We start from the raw sequence: 5,770 nt of genomic DNA on the forward strand, positions 1-5,770 counted from the left end.
GCCTACTCTACCACAGCTAGAACAAGCCGGCAACAGAGAAAGAGAGGCGACACTAAGACCAACCGCGGGCAGGCATCCAATAGATGAAGAGCGATGCTTTACTACCCGGAGAAACATCAACACTAAGGTTTCTCTCAAGCCTAAAGATCTGGCTGAAATGGATGACGAGCTTCCTGGACATTTTTCTGGAGAATCCGACCTCTGGGCTACCAATTATTGTGTGTATAATGCAGCGAGAGCTTTGACCGATTCGAACCGTAAATTTGGTTGATCATAAGACCAAAAAGCGAATGCATCAACTTGCCATAAAGATAGGCTGGGCAAGGCAGTACGCGTCCCGCATTCAGTGTGTGATTGACTAGATCACATCTGGCAGGAATTTTACCGCCAAGGTACGAAAGTTCACGCGCAAAGTCCAGACCCGTTATCACACACTTAAAAAGTCAAAGCTGCTGACCATCAGGCAGCATATTGTTGAGAGAATACGGATACTATCTGACGCTAAGAGAAGTCTAGAGCGGAGGAGAGGTGGGTCAGAGAAAATCAACAGTTTCTCTCTGACCCATCTCGACTCTTCCAAGACCCTCCAATTACTGTCGAACACCCACCCAAACCAGAGGAGGTCGAAATATTTTGGAGAGAAGTCTACGAAGTTCAGTATAGACTGGACGAAGACTCAGAAAATATAAATAGCTTCAAGGAATTATGTGTTGCCCTCATAACACCTGATAAAGAATGCCCACCCGTCACTACCGAGGAGGTGAAAAAAAAAGTATTAAGAGGGATGAAGAACTATTCCGCACCGGGACCAGATTGTATCAAAACCTTCTGGGGGAAGAAGTTTTCTTCAACCCATCAGCATTTGGCCCGTATTTTCATCTCATATTTGAAGTCGGTAGAGCCGATTCCAGAGTGGTTGGTGGAAGGGCGCACAATACTCCTGCCGAAAATAGGCAATTTAGCTGGCCCGAAGAATTACAGGCCAATCATTTGCCTGCACACACTGTATAAGATATTCACAGCTATCCTAAATGTCTGCAAAGATGCAGCATTCTACCAGCGTGACCTATCGATGGCCTGGATTGATTATCGGAAAGCTTTCGATACGACCTCCCATAGACTTATCATCTGCCTTTTGGAAATCTTAAAGGTTCATCCGCAAATAGTTGAGTGCATAGAGAGATTGATGCCGCTTTGAAAAACCAGATTTACCATCTCATCTGGAAAAAATCGTGTGACAACTAACAAGATCACCTTTCAGAGAGGTGTGTTTCAGGGCGACACCATGAGCCCACTCCTCTTTTGCCTTACGTTATTGCCACTATCTCTAGCACTTCGCCATTCCGACGGGTACTTGTGTGGCAAACCTGCAGATCGAAAGTACAACGTCACTCATGTATTTTACATGGACGATCTAAAGATCTATGCTAAAAACAGAGAGCAACTGCATCTAGCTCCAGGGATTGTCGAACGATATACTAAGGAAATTGGAATGGAATTTGGGTTAGACAAATGCGCCAAGGTTTATTTGAAGCGAGGAAAACTTAATGGCATCCCTGAAGATCATGAGCGAAGAACAAAGTATCTGCAACGAACATGCTTGCCGTCCCGGTACTACACTATTGATTTGGAGTAGTTCCATGGACGAAGAACGAGCTCAGATCCCTTGATATCGGGAGAAGAAAGGTTATGCACATGAACAAAAGCATGCATCTTAAGTATACCGTTCCGCGACTGTACATCTCACGCCGTCAAGGGTGTCGCGGAATATTGAGTCTTAACTGTCTTCACAACAGGATTATTCTGGGTACAGCACATAGAGTTGCAAATGGAAGAGACCCTCTTCTTAAAATGGTCAGGAATCACGAAGAAGTGGACAAAGGAGCGTTTCTGTACAAAGCAGCGGAGGAGGCTGCTGAAACACTCGGACTTGACTTCAGTATTCGGGGTGAGCAAATTGCATCAAATCTTATCTATCTCGAGTACTCACTCCTGAAAGCCCGGAGTAAGAAAGCACAGGAGAAAAACTTTCGTGAACAGCTTCTCGATAAGAGGATGCACGGTATCTTCCACAGAAATGTGAAGGATCTGTCAATGTCTTGTGAGCTAACGTTTGCTTTCCTTAAATCTCCCGGATTAAAGTCTGGTACGGAGGGTTTTATCTTTGCATGCCAAGACGGTGTCATTTCCACCTTAACATACCGTCGCCACATTTTGAGCCAAGACATTCCCGATGATAGCTGCAGGGCGTGCCATGCACACCCCGAGCATTTAGCTCACATACTATCTAGTTGTCCAACTCACGCGGGAACGTCCTACATTCAAAGCACAATGCGGCACTCAGAGTGCTTTATTACCATCTCTCTCACTCTTACGGCATTAACCTTAATATCGCTCCTCTAAATGCTCCTAGGGAAATTGAGTCAATTGTCGAGAATAGGAAGTGCCGCATATACTGGAACTTTATATTCTCGGCAATTGTTTCTGTTGCTCACTCGAGGCCTGACATGGTTCTTCTTGACTTCGAGAAGCGAACCATGTTCGTTATCGAATTTTCGGCATCAGCGGACAAAACATCATAACCATGGAGAATGAAAAGAAAGAGAGGTATCGAGACCTTATAAGGGAGTTGCAACGATTGTACCCGGAATATTCTGTTAAACTAATTGTCCTTATCATCGGCGCTCTTGGAGGTGCCAAGCTTTCACTTGCTAATGGCCTAAAAAGCATCACTGCGTGTCAACAATATGCTAAAACACTTGCGGGGAAAATGCAGAAGGTGGTTGTCCTTGGGTCGCTCCGTCTTTTTAGGGTGCACGAGGCTTTTGCTGGATCGTCATATTGATTCCTTTACAGACTGTAACCACCTATCTCACGGTCGTAAGACGTGGTGGTGGCTGAAATTTTACCGAGATTTCGCTGGGAGCGGGTGCAATTTTCCAGATTAGCACCCGCTCCCGGCGAAATCCTGCGTTTGTCCTTATGACAAATTTTTAATTTTATATATATATATCTAAATATCTCGGAAAGGGGTTTTTTGCTCACAAAATTTGGCGCAGATTATCTTTAACATGTGTACTTTCATATTTTTTGTGTTGCTGGAAATAAATAAACTACTAAAATGCTAAATTACAAAATGGCGGATTTAAAATAGCGACAGAAAAATAAATTTTTTGATTTGTGTATAATCCCAGGAAAAAAGAACGGATAAAAATCGAGTCGGTTTGAATTGCGTATCTGTCATTTGCAGATTGAAAGAATGAAAAATCAATGGGTTGGCTATATTTTTAAGCGGTCACCTGAGAGCGGTACTTTAAATCTGCCATTCCACATTCGTTAAAATGCTTAGTGAATAGCGTTGAATGAGACTGACTAACCTGAAATAATGCCTATGGGCATTCTACGATTCATTAATGTGCACATGAATAGGTTGATATTCAATTTGAAATGGAGTTCTTGAAAGGTCACAACGAATAGTAAAAATACGATGCACATACAGCAATTTTCAATAAGCGTGAATCTGCCAATTGTATGTCACCTCAGATTATGTTTGACTGAGTAGAATATACAGATTAAAATTCGAAAGAATTAATTCTTTCGAATGAGGAGTATGAAGTAATTTCGGATTAAAGACAATTCGGATTAAACAAAAATTAAAGAAATTCAAGTTAAATACAATGGCTTTCGATAGATTATTTTGTGCAATAATTATAAGGTTTATGCTAAATTAAGCATCAGTGACATTAAATTTATACATTGCACATGCTAATGGCTGCAGGGAGTACAAGTGTTAGAAACGAACTATGCAATTCGCTCATATCAATTTGCATTACAAACATCCAAATGTTTAGAAATTCAATACCTGCATTTTTGTTAAAGGTAATTTTTATAAAATAAAACGAGAGTAATAGTTTTTGTAAGTTTAAGATTGATGTCAGGCGAATGTAAAGTTTCATATAACCTACAGATTGTAACTTATTTATTTTTCACTTGCGGTGATGACGAGAATTTATAAACGTAAATTAAAAGAAAAAAATCAGTTTTTGATGTGTAAAATATATAAATAAAATTTTAACATTCTGATGTGGTGTAATGCAAATATGTGAAAAAATGTTCAACAAAATCAATTAAAATGCCTGAAAATAAAATAGTCTGTAAATAAAAGTAGACTGCATGTATGCCAGGATTTTCTTTAAAGTTTCCCATTTAACTAGTTTTTAATAAATAATTTAAACCATTCAAATAAATTTTTTTAAATTAAAAATTTTCTATCGGAACCATTGTTCCTCTATTGGTCAATGCTGATTCAAAATCGCTACTGAATGGGTATGAGAAAAAGATTACGTGGACAATTAAATAAGCCGGTTTCTCATTCGAAACTCAATCTAACCTATGGGCAGGTATCTGAAATTTCAGTGACAGATACGCTATTCAGAATACCTCAAAACCCATTCAAATGCAAGTGAATGGATTTTTTTTCCTGGGATATTCATTTTAATAACGTAATATCGTTTTAATGTTCGTTTTAAAAACCGTTTTCGTTTTTAAAATTTTTAATAATCCTTATTATTATTATTTCCAAAATATCAATAGCGATTCCAATTTGGCGGGTAACAAAATGTTGTATAATAACAAGGCCAACGCCAACTCAGTCTTTTAAACTCTTTTGTGACCATAAGATTTTTTAGCCACGAACTATATAAATCAGATATAGTTTTAAGGATTTGAGGCATCGCTGATTTCAAATTTCCCATTACTTTTGAACATTTATTTGTTTAAATCATTTTTTGAACAAATTATTGCGTTATTAACTAACTTTGCAAAACTGATACCAGAATAAGATTGAATGGCAGTAGTTACATATTTAAAAACATCGCATAATGTTTTGTATAACATATTCAATTATTTATAAAAGACAACAACTCTCCACATTCCGCTGGGTTTAGACTTTTAAATTATTTATTTATCTTTTCGTATATGTTTTTTACACTTCTGAACTTGAGAAAGTAAGTGCTTCAAATTGCTTCCATGCGTTTAAATATCCCATTATATTTAATACTATATCGTACGTAATTTTTGACATGGAATCAAATTCTGATATTGTTTCTGCCATAAATGTTTTTTATGCAATAATTTGTTTAACAAATGGTTTAAACAAAATAATATTGCAAAACTAATCGCATGTTTGGATTAAGCATACTCAAAAACCCCTTAAGTAACCCCAAAATTAGTTAATAGCGCAAAAATGTGTTTAAACAAATTGTTAAAAAAAAATAATTTTGCAAAAGTAATGCCAAATTTGAAATCTGCGATGTCTCATCCTTAAAACTATATCTGCTTTATATGGTGCGTGGCTAAAAAATCTTATGGTCACAGAAGAGTTTAAAAGACTTGAGTTGGCGTTGGCCTTGTAATTATATAATGTTTTTTTGTCCGCCATATTGGACTCGCTATTAATATTTTTAACATAATAATAATAATAATAAGAATAATTAAAAATTTGTTTTTAAAACGAATATTAAAACGATATTACGATATTAAAACGAAAATTACATATAAATGAATAAATTTATTTTTCCGCCGCCATTTTAAATCCGCCATTTTGAAACTTAGCATTTTAGTAGTTTATTTATTGCCAGCAACATTTTTAAATCCAAAAAGTAATACTGAAAGAATTTGAGATGAAAGTACACATGTTAAAGATAATCTGTGCAAAATTGGGTGAAGAAAAAAACCCTTTTCCGAGATATTTAGGTGGCCCGATCGACAT

General features: G+C 37.3%; 1 protein-coding gene across 2 annotated transcripts in view; it reads left to right on the forward strand.

Moving 5' to 3' along the window:
* Positions 1-5,770, forward strand: part of LOC117168979 (probable asparagine--tRNA ligase, mitochondrial) — a 197,001-nt gene that overhangs the window by 153,457 nt on the left and 37,774 nt on the right. The window lies entirely within an intron of this gene.

Source organism: Belonocnema kinseyi, chromosome 3, assembly GCF_010883055.1.
Source record: "Belonocnema kinseyi isolate 2016_QV_RU_SX_M_011 chromosome 3, B_treatae_v1, whole genome shotgun sequence".
Taxonomy (NCBI): Eukaryota; Metazoa; Arthropoda; class Insecta; order Hymenoptera; family Cynipidae; genus Belonocnema; species Belonocnema kinseyi.